This window comes from Bos indicus, chromosome 22, assembly GCF_029378745.1.
Source record: "Bos indicus isolate NIAB-ARS_2022 breed Sahiwal x Tharparkar chromosome 22, NIAB-ARS_B.indTharparkar_mat_pri_1.0, whole genome shotgun sequence".
Lineage (NCBI taxonomy): Eukaryota > Metazoa > Chordata > Mammalia > Artiodactyla > Bovidae > Bos > Bos indicus.
Genome location: NC_091781.1, coordinates 36347206 through 36359682, shown reverse-complemented (window position 1 = coordinate 36359682; position 12477 = coordinate 36347206). Strand labels below are relative to the sequence as shown.

The window sequence follows — 12477 nt, the reverse complement described above, 5'->3', positions numbered from 1 at the left end:
AGTGAATGTGACCACTATTGATGAAGCACCTGATGTGCGTCAAGGGCTGTGCCAACCATTTTATCTGCAATGTCTCACTGAATCCTCATAATGACTCTATAAGATGAAGATCATATCCATTTTTCAGATGAGGAAACCGAGACTCAGAGACTATAAAAAATACTGTCCAGAATGATTGGGTTAATAAGTGATAGGGCTGGCATTTGAATTCAGCTCCTCCAGCTCCAGGCCACTGCCCTTTTGATGACCAAAATGCTGATGATGTTATATTTTATTTCTACATGGTTTTGAAATTCATTGTTTTGTCGTTGGAACATTTAGATGTAGAGAAGCAGTCCCCAAAGAGCCATTTGCAAATGTCAGAAAATGCACGCTTTCCGGAAGCTCCCCAGGAAGGCTGCTCTTTCATGGAGGAATAGTGGTACCCTGGGCGTTAGAGGCCAGAGGTTGAGCATCTTTTTAGGGTGTGTTAGAGGAAACCATTTATAAACTTAACAGAGCTTTGTTCTTGACTTGGCAAGCTTGGCTGTCATAAGTGATTCCCGTATTAAGTCTGACGTCATGCCCTCACACTGCACTTTATCTTTCCTCTCGAGATCAGGAGCTCAGTGGTCTAAAAGGACTTGACGTGTGGAATGAAGGTCTCCTAGCCCACAATGTATTCAGTCCTCCCCACTACCCAGCCTCACAAGGATACCAATGCAGCCGTGTCAAGTGACATTCATTTGGAAGTCTGTGAACAAAAGAGGTGGGTCACTTGAGTGCCTTTGGTCACTCAGTAACAAATCTACCAAGACAGTGAAATGACTAATGTGTGAGTGCTCTGAAAATTTAGGGGCACCATGGAAATACACTTGAAAGAGAATGAGGAAGTGGAGAAGGATGCCTGAATCCATTCTTTCTGGGAGACCCGGGTTTCACAGCCTCAGTCTACCCTTTGACCCTAAGCCAACTCAAAAGTATAGATTCTGTCATTTACATCCATTGCATATACATGTATTGAATGTATATGTGTAACAATGACAACTAGTATTTAACATATTTTTTATGTTTTGAAAGCACTGCGGATGGGTATTGACTTGTTTATTCTCATTCAAGTGACATAACCCAGTGAATGTGATGTGGTGATTTAAATCTCTTTTGGTAAATGCAGAAACTGAAGCAACAAAAGTTCAATGACTTGACAAGGTCAGGGCTGGCGAATGATGGGGAGTGTAGGTGAAGTCCAGGTACCCTGAATCAGATACTCAACTTTCCTCTCTGACAGGGGAAGGGTGTTTGGTACCAGATTCATCCAGAAAAAGAATAGTAGGATCACACTCTGCCTGTCTCTCTCTTCTTCCTGTATCCCTGTTTACTCAGCATCTCTCCCCTCTCCTCTCTCCTCTCTCTCTTCCCCTTCCCCTCTTTCTTCCCCTTCTTCTCCTTCCTCTGTTTCAACTTGGAGTTTGGTTTATTCCAGGGTGTTTCTGTGTTGTTCAGTCATTCAATCGTGTCTGACTCTTTGTGACCCCATGAACTGTAACCCACCAGGCTCTTCTGTCCATGGGATTTCCCAAGCAAGAATACTGGAGTGGGTTGCCATTTCCTTCTCCATACTCCAGGATGAAATATGCAGAAAACCATCATTATAATGTGGACTCACCTATGGCATGATCCTGTGGCAGGGACCCCAAGAGGGATACTGTAATTGGATTTTTATAAATTACTCCAGAGCTCTGAGTTGGCGGCATGCCCTGGTGCCTTATTGAAGCTAAAACTGTCATTGGGAACAGCATCGAGGATGGTGTCCCATGACCACATAGGCTCACACAGAGCGAGTGATGATCCAGGTCATGCAGAGTCAAGGCCAAATCCAGAGTCCAAACCCAGAGTCCCTCAGGGCCCTTACTGGTGACTCCTTTACATTCATCACACTCTGTCCAGTGTCTTTCTCCCCCTGTAACTGGGTGATGTAGGATGTAAGGACCACAAGGACTGTGTCTGCCTTGTTAACCACTATCCACTGCACAGTGCCAGGTGCTGGGTAAGCCCTCAGACACGTGGAGAGTAAGTAAATGAATGAACAAGTGATGGGTTGATGCAATAACAATAGCTTAACATTCTCCCCAGCTCACTTCTGGTTAGAAAGAAGATTCTAATGAGGGCTGCATCTTAATCTCAGAATTTCCAGAGAAGGAGTTCCCTGGAAGGCTCATTCTAGAGTGAGTGTGGTAAGGATGGCATCTTTCCAGCATTTCTGAAATGGCATCAGCATATGCCCTGGCATTAAATTAGTCTCATCCCCAAGACCAAGAGTGATCAGACCTCAAAAAACAGTTGAGGAAGCCAAGGAAAAAGGCAGCTGGGGTTTGACTTTACCCCACCCAGACGTCCCCTCTGTGAGCCTCTGGTTATTCTATCCTGAATGCAAGGTGAACGTGTAGAGGTCTGGAGTCACGGCCTAGGAGGCCAAGTTCTCGTGGGACAATAAAAATCTGAAACAACTGCCGGCCCTGCTGGGTCCGTCTGTTATTGGAATTAAGCTCCCCATTTCATTTCATTCAAACTGAAGAAATTTTCTGGCAGGGTGTCAGGTTTCAAACAGAAATGTCAGCCAAGGGCTCATGAGGCCAAAGTCTGATCAGAACAAACTTGAATCAGTTGATGCACTAGGTAAAAACTCATAGTAGTCTGGTGGGCCTTTCTGTTAAATAGTCCTCATTTGCATGTTCAGGACTAAAAACCTGCAAGGAGCTATGTATAAAAACAACGTCTGAGGCCAATATGACTTCTATACAAAGTGAGCACACATCTATAGATGAATATGAAGGGCCCACTACATTGATTTTCTTCCCCAGTAGAGGACCAGAAAAGAATTTGAACATATTCTCAGGTCCAGTGTAAACCCTGATCTTTGACCCAATGAAAACTAACCCTATTAATAATTATAATAATAATCTTTGTTGAATAGTAGATGCTAGGGTCTGTGCTGTGTTTATTGATCAATTAATTTATTAATCAATTAATTCTCTTGATGATTCTACAAAGTAAGTCTTATTCTGATAGAAAATAAAACAGAGGAACAGAGGTTCACAAACACATCCTGGTTTGCAAACCAGCAAAGATCAGGATTGAAAGTTGGTAAGTTCACCCCCAGACTCTCTGCGCTTAATGTTCGTCAGGAACAGGTTGGGTAATGAACCCAACATGCAGGAATATAAACTGGATGCTTATTGCAGATTTAGTTGTAATTTCATACCCTGTACAGGATATTTTTCAGAACTCAGATCCCACTTTGGTAGCAAAGATAGATAAGCCAAATAGTCCAGTCTCCAAATGATTTAGTTTTATATCAGTACACTAGACAGGTCAAAATTCTGCTTGTCCCCTGGGATGTTGAAGAAATATTTAAATCACTTCTTTATACCCTAAGCGTGTAGGCAGAGATATAATCAGAGATTGTATGGGATTCCTATAGTCCTGAAGTAAAGAAGGCAATGGCACCCCACTCCAGTACTCTTGCCTGGAAAATCCCATGGACGGAGGAGCCTGGTGGGCTTCAGTCCCTGGGGTCGCGGAGAGTCGGACACAACTGAGCGAGTTCATTTTCACTTTTCCCTTTCATGCGTTGGAGAAGGAAATGGCAACCCACTCCAGTGTTCTTGCCTGGAGAATCCCAGGGACGGGGGAGCCAGGTGGGCCGCCGTCTCTGCGGTCGCACAGAGTCGGACACGACTGAAGTGACTTAGCAGCAGCAGCAGCAGCATAGTCCTGAAGACCACAATAATGTATAATATGGCCATAAGTAAGTGCCTTGATGGGGGTTGACGGATTTCATCCACCCACTAAATTGTTTTAGACTATACACTTGCTCTTTGCAGGCGTATAGTCTAGGCTTGAATCAAACCCTAACCTAAAGCAACAAACACATGGCTAGATGCCCAACTCCAGTAATATGGATAGGAATACAAACTAAATGACATTTTTCACGTATCATTTTGGCAAAAATTTCAAAATTTGATATTATCAATCATAGCAGTGGTAAGGAGAAGCAGGTTAGTATCTGCTTATGACACTGAATTGGGTTGCCAGTCCAGGTTCGATGCACGATGCTGGATGCTTGGGGCTGGTGCACTGGGACGGCCCAGAGGGATGGTATAGGGAGGGAGGAGGGAGGAGGGTTCGGGATGGGGAACACATGTATACCTGTGGTGGATTCATTTTGATATTTGGCAAAACTAATACAATTATGTAAAGTTTAAAAATAAAATAAAATTAGAAAAAAAAATGTATACCACCTGTGAGTCAATAAGTCCCTTTTACATATCTACCATCAAGAAACATTTATACATATTCATAAGAATGCTCATTACACCATCATTTGTGGTACCAAAAATTTAGAGATGGCTGAAATGTAACAATCCATATCATGGAATGTTACACAGTGCAAAAAAGATATACCTTCTCTATATACTGACCAACAAAAATGCTTGGCATACCCTTAACTTAAAAAATTCATAAAGCATGGTATAATCCAATAATATTATCACACATACACACACAAAACCAATGTATTTTTAAAAAAAAGGAAGGGAAAGGCACACATCAGAACCAGAGATTAGATTACCTCTGGGGAAGCTCCAAGGTTGGAGAGCAATGGCCATGAGGACCATCCATCATTCATACATTCTATGGATACTGTCTAGCACCTTCTAGGCCAGGCATTGGTGCTGCTTTGTGATCAACAGAATAGACAAAGATCCTTGCAACCATGACACCTACATCCTAGCAGTATTGTTTTGTGAGGTATGTTTATAGGATGAGACTGTATGGCTTCCCTGGTGGTTCAGACAGTAAAGAATCTGCCTGCAATGCAAGAGACCCAGGTTCAATCCCCAGGTTGGGAAGATCCCCTGGAGAAGGGAATAGCTACCCACTCCAGCATTCTTGTGTGGAGGATCCCATGGACAGAGGAGCCTGGTGGGCTACAGGGGTTGCAAAGAGTCAGACACGACTGAGTGACTAACACTTTTACACTTTCACTTTCTGTAAATAAAAATAAGTAAAAATAAAAGCAAATTAAAGGACAGATTTTTATATTAATGAAATGTCAAGTGACTATTTTGGCTTTTGAGAGTCCTTGCAAACTGTCTCAATCGTAAATGCTTATTGGTAACTGTCATGTGGCTACCATATTCCTCAAATAGTCCTCTTTTGACAGCTGGCACAGAGTGGTACATTGACAGTCTCTCTAGCACAAGAACTTGCATAAAGTTGGTTCATTTCCCTTCTCATCATCTTTTGAGAGTATCATTAGGCATTAAACTCTGTATGTGTTAGTTGCTCAGTCATGTCCAACTCTTTATGACCCCATAACCTAACCCTGCCAGGCTTCTCTGTCTGTGGGATTCTTCAGGCAAGAATACTGGAGTGGGTTGCCATTTCATTCTCCAGGGGATCTTCCTGACCCAGGGATTGAACTCAGGTCTCCTACATTGCAGGCAGACTCTTTACGGTTTGAGCCACCAGGGAAGCCCAAGAAGAAAGGCTTCCCTGACCAGGAATTGGACTAGGCCATGGCCCTGAGAGCACCTAATCCTAACCACTAGATCATCAGAGAGCGTGAGTCAACTCCAATTCTATTATATATATATTCACCAAAAGACATGTACAGAAATGGTCTTAGCACTACTAGTCATAAAAGCCCCAAACTGGAAATGATCTAAATGTCTACCAGCTGTTGAAAATATATGCAATGTACTATACTCACGGGAAAGAATGTTACACGTAAATTAAAATCAGTGCATTAAGACTACACAGAGACTTCCTTACTGCTCCAGTGGCTAAGACTCCACACTCCCAATGCAGGGCACCCAGGTCCAATCCCTGGTCAGGGAACTAGACCCCACATGCCACAGCTACGACCTGGCACAGTCAAATAAATAAAACTATATGCAAATATGTGAATGAATCTCACCAACATAGAGCTGAAGGAAGCCAGGTGCAAGAATAACACACTATATAATTCCATTTATATGACCTTTAATAATAGGCAAAAACAAGACATGATATTAGAAGGCAGGATAGTGGTTACCCTTGGGAGGGAGCAGAGGTACAGTACATTATAGAGGCTTTGGGAAGTATTAGGATTGCTTAGCTTCTTGCTCAGGGTGCTGGTTATGTGGTTATATGGGTATCTCAGTTTAAGAAAATCTGTTGAGTTTCACAGTGATGATTTGCCTTTTCTGTAAGTATACTGTATTTGTACCAATAGTTTACCCACCCCTCCCCCCCCCCAAAAAAAAACAAAATTAAAACATAAAACCCTAAAATCCAATCTGTGTTGTTTGAATCTCATATTTGGCAAGTCATACACATTTTCCAGGCTTCAGTCTCAGCCTGTAAGATGGGAGGGGGATTTGTTAGCGGATATGTATGGGGCCTTCCAGCTGTATCACCTGTGTATCCAACAATCAATTTCTGGAAGAAGGGGAAATGAGAATGAGGCTTGGGTCACTTGTTCTTTGAAATTATAGAAGACTTACGATATCATATGTGTCCCATTTTCAGGACATTTGTTGTAAACTGAAGATACAAGCAATGAGCAAGGGAAATCCTGCCTTCCAGGAAAATGCACGTAGCTGATTCCTTCCCAATTTGTGTGAATATGCCAAATGCTGCTTCTGCCAAGCCTCTTGGTGTGATGAATTCACAGACCCTGCAATGGGAAAGTCAGCAGCTGTAGAGGTGGGGCTATTCCTGGTAGGAAGGAGGCAGCTACCATGCTTGCGCCTGCTGACCGGACTGCTGTTTCAATAGGAACTTCCTCTCCAGGGGAGTTGGTTCATAATTTTCCTCTTACTACTACTGGAAGTCCTATAATGGCCATATCACAGCCTGTACCCATTCACAACAGGAAATTCTGACAATCCTGTCTGACAATCTGCAGACAATCTTGGCACGAGAAGAGGAAAAGTCCAGTCTTGTGTGTCAGCTTCTATATTAGAACCAGAACAATCATTTTTATGGTATAGACCATGTTGTCACCTTCACAAGTGATGTTGGGCTCCAAAAAGGAAAATGTACTCTAGTGAAGTTCAAGTGTGATGTCTGCAAGCAGGGACCCCAGAGAAGGCAACACTTTGAGGACCCTGAACAAAAACGCTGTGGTGACTCTAAATCCAAGGAAAGGCGCTTTGATAGTGGGAGACGGTTTCTGGTGCATGAGTTCCTTGTACAGTATTATCCTACGTGTTCAGGACAGCGGGGCCCCGTGGGAACTACGGGTCCTCACAGGCATGCTGAAGTTAGCAACTAACCACTCACAAAATCTGATAGGCATCTTACATCCTCTAGCTTGGTTTTTCTCAGACAAGCAGAGGTAAAGGGCCCGTTCTGTTGTTTGATTTGATTTTGTTTGGTTATTTATTTCTAATCACTCACTGGTCAATACATTTATAAAAACAATAAACAGGATTAAAAGTAGAATAAAGAGATAGGCAAAATATAGGTTCAATTCTTGCTTATTATTTTCAATAGACGTTATTCTGTCCAGTGGCTAGGAAAGTTCGTACATGTTCCCTCCTGAGCTGGGCACTGGTCAAAGAGATGCTTTTAGTTTATGAAAATGTGTTGAGCTGTATACAATGTCTGTACAACATGGTGAACTGCTGGTAGTCTGTGGATTTTAGAATTGCTGCTCCATGGAGGTTTTCTCACCCTTCTTTGGGAGTAAGTAGTTAACACAATGCCCCAAAATAGAGGAAAGGGCCAGGGAACAGGATATTGTGATAAGGATGGAGACCCAAGAGAATGGGAGAACAGTTAGGAAAGTAGATTTGTCTTAAAAAAAAAAAAATCACGATTGTAGTGATGAAGTAAGTTTTGGTGATGAAGAAAGGAACCTGCTATTTTTAGAGGAGTAGGACCAAGTGACACGAGTAAATAACCAGAGTAATTATGCAGAAGGAGGCCCAGAGATCTCTACTTATGGTATTCAGCCAATCCAGATGCTAATCAACACATATGGATCATGTCAGATATTAAAGTTCTCATTTGGGTCAACCAGGGGACACGGGGCAGGAAAAGTGTCGCTTCTCTCCACTCATTTTCTACTCACACATGGCAGATGGAAAACCGATTTTTACAAAAACAATTTTGCTGTTTCACCAAATGCCAAATATAAGGACTCATGTCAATAACATCGCTGTTCATGATTCTTGAAGGCAAATTTAGAATTAGGGATAATTACCAAGAAACATGAAGAGAACAGGCTATAAAACAATTTATATAAAGTCACAGGAATAATGTTTCACTGAAGCCAGCCAACCATTTTTGTACTGTTTTGGTATTTTGGAAAAAAGAGAGATTTTAGTAGGTAAGACAAAAGGCTGAAATTCTACAAGTATTTTAGTTTCCAGTCCAGGACAGCTGTTGGGTGATATCACCCATTGTGAGAATAGCCATGCGTGGAGGGAATTAGCAGATGAAAAGCCAGCAAACTCGACAAGGGGTATGTAAACGTGCTTTCTCAGTCTCTTTCGATTCTCCTTACAGAGGCACACACCTAAAAGTGAAGTTACATGTGTGGATGTTTATATGAAACAGAAGAGACACAAGAAAGGGTCTGAGACATGAAAAACGGTGGAGGAAGATAAACATTTCAAGATTCATATCACACTGCTGCTGCCCCGATTCAGAGAGTCTCTAAGGAAATAGCCAGAAGGGCTGCTCAACACTCTGCTTCCTTCCAAGGAATAAAGAGTTTGCTACGAGCCAAGGAAGTGCCCAGAAAATGCCAATTTATGTCACACTAATATCTTTCTTAAAGCTGAACATGGACTTCAGAAATGTAAACTTTTGGCTCCAGTGAGCACAGCCAGCCTGGAGGGATTGATATTAGGTTCTTCTGAAGGACTGAGGGAAATTTGAGAAGAGATCAAATTAGACACCCAGTAATTAGAAAATGTACTGACACCAGAGTTTTATTCACAAGAGTGGTGGGGTCAACTTTTCCATGGCCCCTGATGTGAACTCAGAAAAATGGCAACCTGAAAACAGTGTTTGGAAATGATTTCACTGGAGACAGACAGACACAGCAAAAGCTGGAAGGAAAGGGAATAAGAGACAAACTAAAGTGAGATTCTGTAATTGAGAAGACCTGCGGGAACTAGCAGAAAAAGTTTCCTGCCACAGACAAAACAACCTTCAAAGGCTACCTTCCTTCTCTCGTTGCTGGGGTAAAGTTGCTTTTGGAATAACCACCAATGCATTATACATATTTAAAACTCTCCTCTCTGGGTTTATAATTTTTACAGAGACAGCTTCCTGCCAACGTAAGTTGTGAATGTAAGATGATGCTCCTTTGTGGGGTTGTAAAGACAATCTAAGAACAAGTGATTTCAGAGTCACAAACTTCACAGCTGGGGAGCATTTCCATTGCCTAATGCACTTTCCCTTGAAGCTTTCATTGTTTCGCTCTTACCCAGTGGTGTCATTATTTGACTTACCTCATCGGGGAAATCATTGTTTAAAAACTGAATATAAACGGTGAAATAGTTTTGTACTTATCTTTTCCAGGATAATAGCTTCCCTCCCCCCCTTACCAGTTCCCGCCACAGAAGGGTTAGGCCCCTGTGGGTGATGAATTGTTCCAAAGAGTTTGACAGTTCCAGGGAGAGAAATGAGAGTAAAAATAACTAGCTGATTACCAATAGGAAGCAAATTGGCCACTTGAGAATTCAGTGGCTAGAAAGATGACAAATGAGAAAAAGAAAATCCTCATCAAGAGATGAGGCTTTCTGATTAGACCAAGTGCTTTCCACGCCTCTCCCTCCCTGCTGTGTGATGATGTACATCCGATTGGACATCGTTTTGTATCAGGGGCAGTCACTTCCAAATGGGTGTTTGGAAGACTTTGAAGTATTTCATTATAACCAGGAGGCATTCAGAGGCTGGGCAAGTAAAATGGAAGATGCTCTATCTTGGGCTGTGGAATGTACATTTATAGAAGGAACCCACGTCTGATTGGTTTGGTCTGGCTTTTTATTCCATCACCCCGTAAGGCAAGCTTCCAAGATTTTCTGGACTCTGGAAGAAAATAAAAGTGAGAGTGTTCTTGGCCGAGGAAATGCACATTCAAGGCAGATTCAAGGGTTTCAATATGTGGATAGACTGGGTTTTCTCTGTTAAGAGTCAACTACTAAAAATAGAAATAATTTGGGAATCCTTTAAAGAGAGGCCATTTTTGCTAGTCCTCATTTGAATAAATCCATAAAGTGAAAGAGGGTATATAATGATCTGTAGACATGCTAGCTGTCCTCAAAAACCATAAATGTATCAGTGGTATTAAGTCATTTGTGCATGAAGAGATAAAACATTAACCATTAGCCTCCAACTGGGCACAGCCATAAGAGTTGTAGAAAGTAAGAAGAGAAACGGGAATTTTGAGTTAGGTAATCAGAATAGAATTCAGGGAGGAAGGGTGATAAGATGCAGGCCTTGAAGGATGAATATAACTATAGCGAATTTCTGGGTGGGAACTGTTTGAATGGATAACAGCACTATTTTTTTTTTTTAATGGTTTGTTAAAAAGTGACTGCAAGTGGTTTGTCTTGAGTAAAGGGGTTTGGAAAGATGAACTGGGATGTAGGTTTCCCACGTATGCATGGGCCTTCCATACCAGGCACAGGTGGGTTTGATCTTAGGAGCAGTGGAGGAACATGAGTGGTTCTGAGTAGAGTTAGAACTGTTTTAGAGGTGTGTTATCCCTGTCAATGAAAAGAAAAGGCAGAAGAATGTTCTCTGGAGCTTTACCAATAGGTCAGATTAAAAGATAAGGCCACCATTTTTATTCTTTTTCAGTTTTGACACCTGTGCTGTGGAAGAGAAGAATGCATAACACAGTGCTTGGCACATAGAAGGGCTCAACCAATACTGCTGAATAAGCCTGAAGTTTCTCCAAATCACAGTATTATCATTTCCTAGAATAGCTGAGGAAGACCTGAGGTTGCCTCAGCCCTCTCAAGAGGTACCAATGAATGATTTGAAGAAGACCAGATTAGGAGTTATAAGAACTTGAGAATTTAAATTGACCTTCATGGGTCTGTATTATCTCAGTTAAGAAGACAAAGGTAAGTTTTGTGAATGAACTCTAATAGCAGAAAGCTTTTTGTGTATATTTTTGGAGAGAGAGCCATGTGTACCTTGAGTTGAGTGCTTGGAGGACTCTGTGATCCAACTCAAGGTTAAGAACCTAGGAATTGCATTCCCTTTAGAAAACAAGAGACTGTGATTCTGAGAGTCCGAGGATGATTTTGCTCTCTGGAAGGCCAGCTGGGACATCTGGAACTATAGCTCTGCCAATCTTGTCACCTTGGAGGCCTGTGACTGATTGTTTTGACTGAAAGGAGGAGGAAAGGATTTTGTTTCTAAATGTCAACCCAGCCTCAGATTCCCCAGCAATTTAAGGAGTATTATTGATCTTATCAGGCATGCTGGGGTGTAATTGACCATCGGAAAGAGACAAATCATTGAAAGACACTTGCCCTCAACAGAAAGTGACATTGGCAAAGTGTAACCTCTGACACAACCTTTTTTTTGTAGAATTTTTTTTCCATTTCTGCTTCCTTTCATAACGGCCTCTGTCATAGGGTTACTGGAAAGAATAACTCGTTAATGGTGGGGGAAAAGTACTTGGGAAGATGATATACTTTGGCACTTAAGTCTATTGTTCAAAAACAATACGAAATAATATTTTTGTTGAATGGACATGTTTAGTAGGTGCTCTGACTTGGGGACTTGTCAATAGTGATATGATGCTATTTGCCAGAAATATGAGCAGTTAAAAAAATGTTATCTTTCTCTAGAAGCTATTTTCAGTGTAAAATTCCAGCATGGAAAGCTAGTTCTTGCAATTTTTAATGAGGCAGGACTCTTAATAATGATTTTTGGCTTAATGTGTTAATGAGTAGAGATCTGAGGGATAAAGGACTTACAATGTAATAAGGAAACTCAAAGAAAGATTAGGCTCTAATAAAAATAAATAGTTTTAAAATTGATTTTAATAAATTCAACTCTGTTTCCTTTAATTTATACCAAAAAGCAATGCACTGTGGTAAGCTGATTATATCATTGATAAAAGAAAGAGTGGACATTATATTTTAATATAATATTAATAAGTTACAAATGCCAACTTACAAGAAGAAATCATATATAGGAAAGAATATATATTCTTGGTGAGAAAAAAAAATGTTACCTATGAATGTAAGTAAATTTATTTTCACTTTTTGAATAGCAGCTGTCAGGTTTAATTGAAAAGCTGATTAGTTACACAGAAAAACATCTAAAATGGCAATACTATGGATAATGGCAATAAAGTTTAAGAGTAACTTTTCTTTCGATTGTTCTGCCCTACTGATGTCTTCTACTTTTCCAAGTAGTAATGATGATCCTTATTCTTCATTGAAAGTATGAAAGTATTAGTTGCTCAGTTGT

General features: G+C 41.1%; 1 long non-coding RNA gene across 5 annotated transcripts in view; it reads left to right on the top strand.

Annotated features, from left to right (window-relative positions):
* LOC139178686 (uncharacterized) overlaps positions 1-12041 on the top strand; it is a 321381-nt gene extending 309340 nt beyond the window's left edge. For all 5 annotated transcript variants that reach the window (XR_011563129.1, XR_011563128.1, XR_011563130.1 and 2 more), the window contains 2 exons: positions 602-748; positions 6553-12041. This is a non-coding gene — a long non-coding RNA (uncharacterized lncRNA). The remainder of the gene's footprint in view (positions 1-601; positions 749-6552) is intronic.
* Positions 12042-12477: the final 436 nt, after the last annotated feature.